Here is a 15,626-nt window from a genome sequence, read left to right on the forward strand (position 1 = left end):
GGACCAACTCGCTGTCTTGGTATTAGCGGAGATGCTGAGGAACATTTAGTCTTTGTGCATTCAGGTTTCCCTTGGCTAAATTTCAGCCTGTTTTTAAAAGAAACTATGTGTCAGTCAACAATGTGATCCCCATCAAAGCTAGTCTAAGGGTAATGGCCCCAAGAGCGTCTGCAGGTTGGATGGAGAGGGAGCTTGGCTCACTTCTCATTACACAACTTTACATCATGGGAGCAGCTAAGTGACACTGCATGATGTTTTCCACCATCCAGTAAATTGGGGGCAGTTCTGCATAACACCTTCCTGTGTTTTGCCTGCATCCCCCAGAGTTTCTGAGGAGGACCATGACCTGTGGGTATAGTCCAAACCTTAGCATCTGTAAGAGGACAGCATGTGATACAGGAGTCCCTCCAGCAACATATTTAGTTTATTTTATTTGATGCCCGGGTCCAAAGGGATAGTATGCTTGTAAGGCCTGAACTCCTGTGCACACCGGGAACTGCACACAGTGACTTCTGCCCCATCACCTGAGATGCACCTGGAGCATATCTCCTGAAGAGATGTCCCAGCTCAGTGAAAAGTATCTCACTGCTGGAGAACCCATCCTTTCACTGTGTGCTTAAAGGCTGATTGTCTCCTCTAAGGAGTGTGAGTGTTACAGGTCAGACCTACTTTTAGGTAGAATGTGAGTTCTGATATTCTGAAGAAGGCTGATTTAGAGTCCATGGAGCATCATGAACTGGCTGGAGCAGCCATACTTTGCTCTTCCATTTTCTTGCAATGAACAGGACAAGGTGGCATTGAATTTTCATGGGGACAGATAGGAGCATTTGACATGGAAGCATGAGTAGGGGCAGCGGGGTTTGTGTCTCCCATGACAATTTCTATAGGTGATGATTTGGAGGCATGGACAAGGCTGAGCCAGGGCAAGAGGTACATGCAGGTTGAGCAGCTGGTTGGAGACCTTTACAAAGGATTAAATTTCTCAATTTCATCATCAGAGGCTGACTTCCTTCTTAAAATTATTTCCAGTTCAGTTGTGATAATGCAGCCCAGGCTAAGAGGATGCACCTGGCAAGTGAAAAAAAAAAAAAGTAGTTTTTGTAAAAGAATATAAAAGTGAAGACTTGGGGACTTGCTATCAGAGGGATCACAAAGGACTCCCATGACAGCATCATCTCCAAGCCCCAACAGCTAGAGTCTGGGAGGAGAGAGGAGGGCTCCAAGCGTGGATGCTGCTCTGGTGGATTCCCCTGGTCCCCTCCAGCTTAATCAGTCTCCTGGCAACCAGGAGCCGATGAGGGAGCTCAGGGATAAACGAGCTGCCTGCACCTCATTTACAGTTCTGTATTTGTTTGGGTGGCAGGCATATGGGCCCATTCACTAAAGCCTGGGATTGGTCTATTATTCTCTCTTCAGTTTAACACCATGTTCTGCTAAATTATGGTATTTGTATAGGTCTTTGCTTAAATTAAAAAAAAAAAAAAAAATTAAGACTAGAGAGGTGCAGAAAAAAGCTACAAAGTTGATTTAAAGGCCAGGAACAACACCTTCCATGCAGAGATTTAAGGGCTTCAAGCTGCTTAGCTTTTAAAAAAGAAGACTGAGAGGTGACTTCATCATTACATCTAAATACCTTCAGGGGGAGAAAATATCGTGCAATAAAGACTCTGTGACTCCACTGTGAAAGGCACAACAAAAGCTGGAAGCTGAAGCCAGCAACATTCGAATTATAAATTAGACACTTTTTGAGAAGGAAAGCATTTAACCGCTACTGAAAGTGGCCTGAAGAGATCTTTCTGAAAGATGCGTTTCAGTCAAATACAAGTCGCTAGATACACTACATGATGAACCCAGTGAAATGTAATGGCCTGTGATTTACAGGAAATCAAGTATGATGATCTAATGCATCTCTCTGGCTTTATACCCTATGAATCTATTAAATAAAACCATCACACAAGCTGCAAGCAGACAACAAATTCCTTCTTCTTGACACACACCTAAAAATGAGGAGGTGGCTGGAGCTCCCCTGGAGGCATACACCGCTCCTGGGAGATACAGACAGATCACTGCAATGTCTGGAAGGGGAGACTGAGGGAAAAAAGTCTTTTCTTAGTGCAATTTGAGATTGCTGAATACATTGCTGAGATCAAAGATCCTCAGGCAGATTTTGGAGGTTTCACCACACCTAATGCCTTGGACCCTGGGGCAGGGCATGGAAGAGCAGTGCCACAGATAAGGCACCCAGTAATGCTGTCAACGTGGGGCTAAGCCCGGCTTAGTGGTGGTCTCTCTGGGGACAGCCGAGCTCAAAGGCTGATGTATACACCACAATTCCCATGTCAAGCGAGTGCCAGGATCACCACAGTTTAAAAAACACAACCTGAAGCAGTAGCACAGTGTCTCCTGCTAATTCAACAGCAGGTCCGGAGTGGCAAAGACTGATGCCCTACCTCCCCTCTCCTCTCTGCACCCTGGAGTGAAGAAAAGCAGGTAACTGAGCAAACCACTTCCCCAGGCAGGTGGCAGAGGACATCCCTGTTAACCCATCCTCTGAAATCTACCGGTATACTTAGTATTCACTGCACAGCCCAATTATTTATAACAGAAATTTTTCATCTTGAGTTTCAAGGTATAACAAGGTGGTTATAAAACTGATTTAGGGATAGAAAAGTTTGATTATAAAGGGAAATTATTCGAAGGTTTCAATGGAAGGAATAAGTTGCTATGAAATAATGGCCCTGTTACAGGGGAGATATGCACTGAATAAAAAGGCATTTAACTGTTCCCTTGCCCTGTGCATGACCATCCCACCAGGCTTTGTGCTGTGGCGGGAGGCTGAGGCTTCCCTGGGGGGAAGCTCCATGCTCCGGCCGTCCCAGGCCTACTGCAGGGCAGGGAGGGCAGGAAGAGACAAGCTCAGCTGCCAGCAAAGACAAACCTGTGAAGCGGGATCTGAAGTACGGGTTAGCATGAGGGAGAGAATAATTGTATGAACTTTATGATACAACACTTTGCCTCAGAAACAGATATAAAAGTGATGGAGTGGTCCCTGGAAGCAGGCAGTAGAGCAGATAGAGAGCTCAGTCTCCTGACAGATGGGATGGGAAGGAGGGGGCTGGGTTGCAAAGCCAGGAAGACTCTGATTTTTCACTGTGGCAGGACCTGTTTTTTTCACACCCTCATGCACAGCACCAGGTGCTCCTCCTGAAGGGCAGAGAAGGCAAAAAAGCCATCCTCACCCCTTCTCACACCAAGGGTCCATCTGCTCATACACAGCTTGGAGAACTGGGATGGGTGACTCAGTGCCGGGGCTGGCGGGATCTGTGAGACACACTGTCCCCTCTCCACAGAGATCCTCGCTGTCCCATGGCCATCTCCCAGCTGCAGCCCCCCATGCCTCATTCCAGCTATACCAGTGCTGCAGGGTACTTGCCAAGTGACAGATCAGGCTTTTCTTACTCCCTAAATTACTCCCTAAAATTTGTCATAAAATAAATATGCCTTTAACAAAAAATACTGTTTGCTTGCACTATGCAAAGATGCCGGTTTGCGGTGTTTTTCATTACTACCTTCCTGACATAGGCAAAGCCCTGGATAGAGGAAACCTCTGCCCTGCTCCTGAGAGAAGCCCAGCAGTACCCAAAGCGCACACGCACAGCACATTCGCTGCAAGGCTACAAGGGAAGTGTGTAGGCTGTGCTCCCAGCTCCTCCCAGCCTGCGGTCATGCTGACCCTGTGTGAATGCATCCAAGAGAGCGAAGAGGCTTTCCAGGGCTGGGCACAGAGCCAGGGCTGGTGGTGGATGTGGGAATGCGCCATGGCTCAGGATCACACATCCCCAGACCCGTGCACCCTTTTCTTAGCCATGGGTGTCTGCCAGGGAGAAAGCTCTGCTCCTGCGAACTCTGATTCATTCAGCACAGAGTAAGGGGCTAGTGGAGCAGCTGCTGAATGAATCAGAGTTCGCAGGAGCCCTTGGACAGGAGTTTATTTCAGCAGTCTGGTCTCTGGCTAACAGCTTCTGCAGCCATGAGCACCTTCACCTGCACGGATGGGACTGAGCAGCAAGGGACAGGAGGATGGGAGTCCACAGCACTGCAGGAGGAGCTGGTGAGCAGGACAGCGAGTAGGACTGGGGGGTTTCAGCCCACTTACAGGCACCTGCTCCATCTAAGTACTCTGGGAGTGGGCTCTGGAGAGCAAAGCAAGAGTGGGCGCAGGGCTGGACCACAGTCTGGGAAACACTGCAACCAGGAGCAGCTCTCCAGCTCTTTGGGATGCAGATAAGCACAGCCAGTGACTTCCCACTGGGAAAGGAGGCAGAGGATTCATCAGAGAATAAAAGTCAGCAGGACTGTTATTAGAAAGAGATGATAAGATTGCTAATAATGAGGCAGGGAAGACAGGAGCAGAAATATTTATGTGCTGTGTGGGAAGGAGCCTGAGGATGAGCTGGCATGCCATAAGAGCTGTGGAGTGTTTCCCCTCGCTGCTGCCAAGGGTTAAATGCAATCTCTCACTGAGAAGCGCTTCTAAACTAATCACCCCAGACACGGTACCCCCAGCGTCCCGTGAGCTAACAAGGAGATATCTGGCCTTTATTAATTTTGACTATATCAGAGACAATAGGGAGCTGGAGGAGATGGTGAGAACACTGACATTTTATTTTGCTGTGCCCCATGAAGGAAAACAGGTCTGTAACCTGAAATCAGTCACAGAAAATAATAGGAAAACCAACACAGGTTTCATCTGATAAAGAATTAAATTATAGGATTAACACCAATCAGTGTAATTGCATACAGGTAACTTGTTCATGGTGGGCTGCATGGAAAAGGACCCGAGCCATACCATTGCTTTGCAGATAAAGGACATGAACAGCACCAGCAACCAGCACACGGTCCCTTTGCTTTTAGGCAAACGGCGAGATGAGCCTTGGCTCAGTGTGATCCGACATGCCCAGCACCGGCGGGCACTGGGGATGCTTCACTCACTGGCAAATGGCATGTGTGCACGGCTGCAGCTGGAGCAGCTCGTCACCCTGCCCATGCCAGGTTTGTCTGAGGGAAAGCACTGGCTGGGATCTAGACAAAGAAACATTAAAGCTTGCTCTTCAGATGAGATGAAAATTAAGGATATGATAAATTCACTTTTTAAAACAATCAGATCTCAAATTCCCACTATTAGACTCGATTGGAGAGACGATGAGGACTCAGGTTAATGTGACAGATCGGCCATTTTGTGGAAATGAACACATTTATTTTAGCTGTACTGTACAGGCAAAATTCACTTTAAATTACATAACATGGCAATTTGTCTTCATCATCCATTACCTGGGAGTTCATAAGTGAAAATCTGTCATCAGAGATGCAGCCTACACTTGTCTAAAAGTTCAGGACACCCAACTGGTTTTGTGCTGCAGGCTTAAACGTGTTCTGCAAGGATGTCCAGTAAAGCAGCATATGTGCCACGCTGTGCAAAGCCCCTGGTGAGTGCAGGCAGCCTGCCCTGCTCCCCTTCTGCCCCCCATTACCACTGCTGTACCATCTCCCATGCCCGCTCGGTCCACATCCACATGGGCTCAGAGCAGACGTCCTGGACACAGTGTGAGCATGCGTCCTTGCCTTGCAAGCACCTACAGCTCTGATGGAGCCAGTCAGACCCCTGTCCCTGTGAGTGATGAGCTCAGATAAGGAGCCACCTTTGTCACATACCAGAAGCTGGTGACATCAGGCACTTTTCTAAATAGTCGCTGTATTCAGAAATTTGGGAGGGTTTCCTTCCACAGCATGAGTCTCATCTGGCAGCATCTGGACTCTCCTTTTTTCCTCCCAGTGACCCAATTCTCCAATCATGGAGATCTTTTTACTTGGTAAATTGTGACTATTTTGTCAAGAGTTACAGCTGGGTCTTCCCATACATCATTTCTCACTCCCTTTCTCCCTGTGTTTCCTCCTCCTCAGATCTCAGTCGCAGCCTTGTCTTTTATCAGAGACTCAGCAAGCCCCCAAAATTGCAAGATTGGCTCTTCTCTCTAGATCAATCGCAAGTAATCCTATGATTTTGTCTTCTTTGTGTGCCCTCTGCTTAAAAGCATATTGCTCATGGGTTTTATTTTCTACATGGACTGCAGCACTCCCCAATTTTCTGTACTACAGCTGGGTGCACTTAGCCTCTTCCGCTTGACTTGCCTGAAAAATGTGAAACTCTTCAGGAGCTTCAGAGTAAGCAATTGTCAAGAAAAGCTGCCTTCAAACTTTAGGTTTTTTTCTGGCAGCTCTTTCTTGAAGCAAAATGAGCAGTGAAACAGTGCCTAAGCATCCTCCGTTTGTTTTTAACTTGTTTGTACAGTTTCATCTCTTGTAAGGCTCTTAATTGCTCATAGTTTTTCTTTTTTTGCTCCTTATACAACAGGAGATCAAAGATGGTGATGGCAAAAAACCTGTAAGTTCAGAAATGGTCTGAGCCTGAAGTCCAGCAAAGGTTAAATACTTGTTTTTAGAGAAACCTTCGTATAATCTGAAGGGGAGTGCACTGGAATAGGTGATCAGAGAAATCCTCTTAATCGGGGATTTGTTAATAGTTTGTTAGGTGAGCATCCGTCAAGCTGATGCACTCTGGTGGGGAGATGGATAGATGAGCTCATTTCATCTTCATCCTATTTTTTCTATACTCTGTTTCAGCTGCCAACAGAATTTTATAGAGTCCTCTTTCAGATATGTGCACTCAAAGGCAGGGTCCTTCAGCCTCACATCTATTTTTACTGAAGAAATCTGAGCTCCAACAGTATTGAAACAAGCCCAAGATGCTCCATGACTTCCACATCATGTACAAAATTATTTCATTTGAGTCAAAGGGATGGAGGATGGTAACATCACTCCCTATGTGCTAGAATTGGCCCAAGGGGAATGAGTTCATTGTAGGGATCAGGAAGAACAGCAGTTTCTCCCTGCTGCGAGAGCTGCCTGACCAGACTGCCACAGCAGTATTCACAGGCTGTATCCCGGTCCCAAACAGCATCTCCCCTTGCGCATGCAATTTGAATTTGCATACACAGTCTTGCTCACACATTTTATTTCAAATGTGGTGGAGTCCCCATCCCTGGATGGGGTAAGAGTAAGTTTAAGAGTAGAGTTGACCCAGCACTGAGGGATCTGGTGGAACAGTCAGTGTGAGGTTCATGGTTGGACTGGAGGAGCTTCAAGGTCTCTTCCAACCAAGACTATTCTGTGATTCTGTGATTACTGAACTCATCCTCAGAGTGTTCCATAATCTAAACTTTCATTGTAAGTAAAAGTTTACAGCATTGATGCTTGCTGGAGAAACTTACAAATGTGAATCAAATGCAGCAATCTCTTCCCTGCACCTGAAGTCAGCCTGAAATAATAGCTCCAAAAGAGCTATGAGTGGCCGAGTAATTGGACAGGGCATTAATTTTGAAAGCAAATAACATTAATCATTTCCCATCTGATCTATCGATCACAAACATTCAGAGACCATGCTTATCTCAGAACCTACAGTAGCAAACATGGATCACAAAAAAAGTCAAGTACTTCCTTGTTGCCTTGTGCTCCCAGAAGAAAATTCTCTAATGCATCCTGCAACATACAAAACAAAACAAAACAAAATTCAGTAGGTTGCCTTCCTGCTTCTTTTAATATATTACAGTAAATATTTCCCAAGTCTCTGCCTTTCACAGCCTTTATTCCCAGAGTCTGTTAATGTTATTTTCCTTGCTCATTCGGAGACTTCTGAGAATTTTCCTGCTTGCATAACTCGTAATTGCAATAACTTCATTTGCACACATAATACAGGTGTTTTCACCATTCATTGCTAAGAGACATTATTCTAATTGGACAATGAGGCATTTTACCTTAACTTTTAAAATTCAGCTTCACTACAGCCCTACTAGAGAACTAATAAAAATTTATTCCAAAGTTCACAATGCCCAACTTCCCATGGCCGGGGAATTAGGGACATCCTGATGTGTTTGAAATGAAATACAGACACCTATTGGAGCAGAATGCTTTCAGGTGCCAGCAATAAATACTCTTTTATCATGCTGGTTGCAAAACTATACCTGCTAGAAAAGCAAAATCAAAGAATAAAAAGAAAGAAAGTGGCTCATTGCCTGCATCAGATTAACCAGTGACCTACTTGAGGAAAGCCAGGCCAAATGGGATGTACTGATTTGCTAAAATGCATTGACAGAACTTTTACAAAATCAGTCTGGTTCCCCCTGGATCACGTTATAAGATCTGAGCTTGGCTCCTTTCCTCTCCAGGCTGTATGTTTACTGAGTACTTGGGGGGTACCGGTCCTTCTGCTTTATCTTTAAATAGAAAGGCCTAATCTTTGATTCTAACAACTAAGGCTCATTACTACATGCCCAATGCCCAGTGACCGTGCACCCTCATAAAGCCCTGAGACACTTAAGACTGGTCGTTTTGAAGTGCCTTTTCATAACGTACCTCTGAAGTCCAAACACCGCTTTGCCTTGGCACCCTGCTTCTTCCAGCTCTCCCGCCAGCCTGTACTGAGCCAAAACTGCATCGCATTATTTGGGGTCCCGGGGATGTTCAACCCTTCCTAAATTCCTACCCTAAATTCCCAATGGTGACATGACCCAGCACCCCCGGGGACATACCACGCTGGGGTTCTGCCAGGGACCACAGCCCTTGTACTGGTCCACACTGGCTGTGTCCTCCCTTGGACCGAGCAACTGCTCTTCTCCAGCCATTCTTGGCTACTGCCTGCTGATGGCTATTTTCCACCTCCTCCCATAGCAGCCCTACCACATTTGTGCTCTCTGAGATATATTTAAGTCCCCCCACTGAGTCCTTTCAGCATGCTGTGTTTGTCACACACTGAGTCCTTCTTTCCTGTTATGTGCTTTGTGTTTCCCAGGTGTTTCTCCCCTACTTCTGAAGGGAAGGAAAAGGAGGATGTTTGGGACCATTTCAGTCCAATCTCTCTAGTTGCTCTCCCTAAGGACAGGCTCAGAGAGTCATGCTGGGCAAAAAGTTGAGAGGAGTGTCCTTCTTGTGATGTTTCCGTTTCTCAGCACTTTCAGCTTTGTTTGGGACAGTCACAGAGATCTGCATTTTAGCTTGGGATCACCTTCCCCTTTTAGGACCAGCCTGAGTGTGGCCAAATGCCCATGGCCACCATGTCCCTTTGTCTCAGGCTCTCCTAGTTCCACTCCCATGTCACATACACAAGGACCAAGAGCTGCTGTCAGACAGCTCCCATAGCACCCAAATTTAAGAGCTTCTGGGCACATTGTCTTTGCCTGACTGGGGCTGTGTGCCAGTTTTTGTGCATCAGCCACATCCACAGGTCCATCTCCCAAACATAGGTAGTCCTTGGCTGCCTCTTAATAACCTGTCCAAAACCATCCCTGCAGCCTGGCAGGCATTTCCATGGCACCTGACCCACGTCCTCAAACGGTTCTGTAGCACAAATAAACTGTGGAATAATCACCTAACAGGGCTGGTGCTCACCCTTCCTGCCCAGTGAAATCCGGACTGCAGCCATCCCCGTGCGGAGCCTGGCCAGCTGGTTCTTGTCTCTGGAAAGCGCTCCCTCTTTATGGACTGCTGCTCCTTCTCTAGTTGACTGCGCAGCTCTCAAAGCCAAGGACATCTGACACTTTGCCAGGAAGGTTTTTGTGAGCTTTTCTATCAAATGTTTTATCCAAGCTAAGACACGGTACATTTGCTGCAGTCCCTCTGCCTCCTGACTCCGTAATGGTGTCGGGAAGGAGCTGAGATGTGGACTGATTTAGCAAGAGAGCAGAGGGCTATGCGGGGATGCAAGAAGGACAATGCTCCCTGACAGAGGCAGGAGAGATGTCGTTGGCGGGCAGGATCAGGGTGAAAAGAGACAAGGGGAATCTCTGGGGAAAACAGCTTATGAAATACATTGCTTGTGAATGACAGGCTGACAGAATAAAGACTTTTTAAAAATACAATGTATGTATCACTGTCAGATCTGCTGCCGTGATTATCCACCACAGCCATAGAGTCACAAGTTGCCTTTTATTGTCTTCATATGGGTGAATGGGGGGGTGTGCTAGCAAATAATTGGATTTACACATATGTGTGCGGGTTCACGAGCGTGCGTTGACATGAAGGGGGCAGGGGACAAACTCTAGAGGAGCAGAAATGCTTTGTTGTGCACTCTGTGATCCTGTCAAAAGTGGTAAAGGAATTGGCTGCATCTGGCAGGCTTTGTTCCATGTGCAGCCGTCTGCTTCCTGCCTTGGGTTTCATTATGATAATGGGATATTGATATGATAATAATGCCTAGCTCTCTTACGGAGCCATATGTCTGCCTGGCGTTTTGCAGACACCAAAGGGGACAGTCCCTGAGCTGGGCAGTGCAGCATCGGAAGGAAACAAGAGACCTAAGTCAGTGGTTCCTCTGGGAGCAGGAGGGTGGCCAGCGCCCAAAAGCCATGCAAGGGCAGGCACAGAGTCTGTCCCTTTGGGAAAGGCCCACATAGCCCACAAATGGGGCCAGACGGACCTGGACAATGCAATCCAAGGACACCCCGATTATGCCATGGCATACAGGTGCTGTGCAGCAAACATCACCTTTGCAGGGTCAAGTGTGGCAGGCACTAGGGACCACAGAAAGAGCAAAGAGCGCCAGCCAAAACGACACAGGAGTGGGGCCACACACAGTCACAGGAGGGCTGCTTCCTACTTCACCAGGAACTTTGGGAAGCAACAAAACCACACAGTAACTTGAGCTGCTGCAAAGGTCTATGGGATCACCCCAACAATTTATCACACCAGCTTAGATGCATGAAGCAAAGCCAAAGCTCTTGTCAGGGAAGGCAGTATCCACTGCAATCGCCCATCAGAAAAAAAACCACAGGCTCAGCTCCTTCCTGCTACTCTAATCCTTCAGGAGGCAGCAATAAATCCCAGGATTTGGCTTGTCATGTAAGTTTGCGGCATTTTTTATTCCTTTTTTTTTTTTCTTAGTAAACAGAGATGCCAGAGGTTTTGGATAAACAGTCTTGCCAGGCTCCCAGTTCCAGGATGCCCGTTGTGTCCCATTCTGAGTGTATCCTGGACCATTATAAACTCAGACCTCAGAAGGCAGGGGCTTGGTAGAGACACTGGAGGGATTGAGTGAGCTGCACATTTGTCCCCTGCAATCAGGCACCATGGAGATGGGACACATTCATGCCCCCCCATCCCTGTCTGCTAGTGCAGCTGGGGTCCAGAGCACACATGTCCCTCCCTGGGCTGGAGTCCCAGGGCTGGGGTCCCAGTGGCTCCAGCACTATCAGATGAAATCTCCCAAGCTAGCTCATGTTATCAAAGACACAGGCTGGCTGCAGCAGGCAGTGAGGAGCTTCTGGGTAGAGCCTGGCAGCTGGCCTGTGGACTGCTGGAGCTGCCTGGGTACACCCTGCACCAAAGGCTTGTGCATCCACAAGCCAGACACTTTTCCTGTGTCATCTGAAAGTCCACATGGCAGCTGTTGCTGAAAAGCAGGAGGGATACAGGGGCACATGGACACAGCTGGCCAGCAAAATTCCCTTCACTAGCAGTGACTTTGTCCCCATGGTTTTTTTGCAATGTGTCAGGAAGGATTTTGTTACCCTTTGTTTCAAGGTCACTCAAACATCACTAAGGAGAAGCCAACACAAACTTGCAAAATGCAGCAACCCTGAGCCAATAAGCTGCCTTTCTGCATGTTAGCTGCAAAAGAGAGCACAGACGCCGAGGATGACCCAGCACCGTGCACACTGCAACCATGGAAGGACTCGAGGAAAAGTCTTTAAAGCAGAAGAGAAAACAGATACGCCATTCTGCAAGCCCCAAAACACCCAGCACTGTTGCAGACTTCACTGAAAGCAAGAGCCACAGCTTGACTCTGAAAGTCTGGTTTTAGTTACTTTTAACTGCCCCATCCCACCGACCTTTCGATTTCAACCCATACTCTCTGCCTAGGGGTATATGTATTTTTTAACGCAACACAACCATGTTTTAAACAGCCTAGGAGACAAGATTAGGAATAATTTAGCTGCTGTCTTTCAATCTTTTTGAACAATGGTCATGTCATATGCCCCAGTATGAACCTGAAATTTAACACAGTGGTAGATCATCTGTAAGGGAAATGCTATTTAGTGCCTTGGCCAATGTCTAAAGGGATTTCCCATAAAACCTGAAAAAAATTATAAAAAAATTAAGCCACAAAAAAAATGAGTGAGCTGTGGAAAACCAGACATGGCTGTGGCTGAAGAGTATTTAATAACTCAGAAGCACCAGGAAAAGTAAGTTCTTATTCCCTCTGCAGTCCTCATTCCAGCATCCCCTGGCTTTCAAGTGTTTGACTCTTCAGCCAAGGCAAGCAGTGCTTTGTATGGAGTACACCTCCACAGAGTAACAAATCTCCACATGATTAAGCAGGTGGGGTGAGCAATTGGCTTTGCACCACACTCCTCTGGAAGCTGAGTGGTCTGACTTACAAGACCCGTGAAAGGTACGTGATTTATTTCAAACCCATTTATGGCTCACATAAAGCTTTAAGATGGAATCAGGTTTAGTATTTTGTTTTTATTTCATTTTATCATGTCTGTACACTGTAAATGTAAATGTTAGGCCTGAGCTCAGAGGGTGTAAATCAGGGTAGCCCCTTGGAAGCTAGTGATGCCACACTGACTTATACCCACTGAGGATTTAGCCAGTTCTCTCTCAATATAACTCCTGTTACACACATTTATTTATTTTTTTGTGGTCATATTAACTGGGTTTTGCAAGGTTGCCAAATAAAGAAATGCTATCCAGGGGACAGCAAAATGCTGGCAAGATTGTTTCCAGCCCCCAGAACCACCTTGCTGGCTGTGAGCAAGGGCAGACCAGAGCGCTGCTTGGGAAGAAGAAAGATGTAGGAGGGGAAAGAGAGAAATAAGAGGAGACGTAATATGCGGGGAAAAAAGAGGGGAAGAAAGGTTAGACATGGATGGGGGAAGGTAGCAGAGCCCAAAGCAATGGGATGAAGGGCAAGCTAGGTGGAGCTCAGGTCCACTGTGCTTTGCCTCATCTCCTCCTCCCCTCTGAGCTGCCACATCGCACAGAGCATCTGAACGGTGTGGGGCAGTGGGGTCAGGCTGACGGTGACACAGCTGATCAAGCAAGGAGCGTGGGGGCTGCAGAGAGGGATTTGAGTGCTTCAGCCTGGAAAACAAATCAGAAACATCAGAAACATCAACCTACCTGAAAGGAGGTTGCAGAGAGATGGGAATGAGTCTCTTCAGTGAAATAACAAGCGATAGGACAAGAGGGAATGGCCTCAGGCAGCGCCAGGGCAGGGTCAGACTGTCTCTTAGGAAGGATTTCTTTGCAGAAGGGGCTGTTGGGCATTGGAATGGGCTGCCCAGGGCAGGGGGGGAGTCCCCGGGATCCCTGGAGGGGTTGAAGAGTCGGGTTGACCCAGTGCTGAGGGATCTGGTGGAATTGGGAATGGTCAGTGTGGGGTTCATGGTTGGACTGGAGGAGCTTCAAGGGCTTTTCCAGCTGAGACGATTCTGTGATTCTGTGAAAAATGGCATCCTATTGGACCAATCAGACCTTGTCTTCCCTGGACCATGGGCACCCCGTTTCCAACTTTCTTTGCTGAGGTCGGGTGCCTCAGCCAGGAGATGTCCCTGCCAGGCTCCAGGCTGTCTGGGGGCAGCAAGGGCAGCTTCTTCCAAAACCCAGTCACTAAACTAAACTTTCCTTTGTCTTGCCCAGTTCTCTGGTGATACAGACTGGTGCAGTGCCAGTTTTTCCCTTGGAGGGGGTTACCCACAGCACTGCATACGCAGCCCCCAGATGTAGAGACATCCCAAGGGCCATGGAGGTCTGCAACCATGGACACGACCTGAGGTGTTACCTACCCAGCAGTGTCGCAGAGCAAAGAGAAGGGGGAGCCCTGGCAGGGGGAAGGACAGTTGGGCAACACAGTAGTGATTCAGCCCATGTGTCTTGGCAAGGTCCCTGGGGTAACTGCTGAGGCCCTGCAAAGAGGCCCAGAGGCTAAAAAGTCTCCAGATGAGATGTATTCCAGACCTGGGGCAGGATGCAGATGCTTCAGACTCACAGACCCATATTTGCCTACAGGATGCTCTTTTTTGACCAAGCTCTCAAATAGCTGCAGACATTTCTGCCATCCTGAACCCTCTGGCCAGCCAGCTTTGGGAGGCCATAGGAACATACAGCCCATATCATCCTCTGGAATGTCTTGCCAGTACATATCTCCCCTTCCCTTGCTCAGGGCAAGGTGTGAAATCTCTTGGATGGTTTCGAAGATTCTTAGGGAAGCAAAAGGTCTCAGATGAGAAGCCGGTCCACCAGAATGCCCCTGGATGGGGTTTTTGGAGGTGCCTGCACTGCTGATAAATTCTGCAGCCCGCAGCAGAACAGTACTGTAGCACCAAAACTGCAAGGTGAGCTGGTTGCGCAGCACTACAGGCACCAGGATGGAGGTCTCTCTCCTTGACTTTGGCACTGGAGCATGTTAAGCTGCCTGGTTGAATAGGAGTTGATATCTTTTTAATAAGAGCTACAACAGAGGCCCTGATTCCTCGTGGACATTAAAATAATCAGGATGGGAGTTTTAGCAAGAGCAAAACTGTTGTTTCTGTTTACTGTCCATATTCTAGGCCCATTATTAACTACTGTCTAAATTTCCTCTGCCTTTTCAGCTGAATATAGTGTTCTTCATCTCCCCTTCCAGATGAGTAGGTGCAGAATGGCTCAGTGTCTTGCCTCGGAATGCTTAGCCACCTGACAAATGGTAAGGTGATGTGCACTGCTGTTGTACAAAAGAGTATATGCATTTGGCAAATGTGGAAATAAATATTGCTCACAGGATGCTGGAAAATCAATGGCACAATTTCTACTACAAGGCTCTTAGTAGGAAAAGCCTGTCTGAGATCACTTGTGCATGCCTTTCTGTAAGCAGCTACATGGTGCGTGCACATTCGAGCGATCTGTCATTATTCCATTACAGAAAAGGAACAGGGTCTGGCAAGAAACAAGAAACAAGCTGGGAAAAGTAGAAATAGATCTGGAATCCACCACAGGAAGTTCAAACAAAACCCCTGACTTGCACAGGACCAACCTGAAGCTGCGCATTCCAGAATCCAAGTATCTCCCATCTCAGCCAGCTCTAACAACACCTTCCCTCCTGGGGGTGGCGAAATCTCCTGCTGGGCTGGGCTTTGCAAAGGAGCTCAAAAGAACCAGGTACACAAATCTTATGGCAACACTACACAATAAGGCCCAAACATGGGCTTTACTCATGCCTGTCACTTCCTATATCTGTTTTCTAGTATTATTCTCATTTTATATCAATCCCCAAACATTTTTCCTTTTTCTATATATTGATTTTCTAATTTTTGTAATACTGTTCTTCCCAAACTACAAGAGCTTTTTCTGAGATTTTCTTTCTTTGGCGGTAACCCTCTGGATACCAAAACTGTGCGTACATAGCCTAAAATTTCCATTCAATTTTTACATCTGTTTTCCCTTCTACTCAGTTTTGCTTATACTTTTTCTTCTCCAAAGGAACTTTCAGTTTCTTACTTAGCTCTGTGTGCAAAGTATTTCTGTCTGAGCCA

This window comes from Athene noctua, chromosome 17, assembly GCF_965140245.1.
Source record: "Athene noctua chromosome 17, bAthNoc1.hap1.1, whole genome shotgun sequence".
Lineage (NCBI taxonomy): Eukaryota > Metazoa > Chordata > Aves > Strigiformes > Strigidae > Athene > Athene noctua.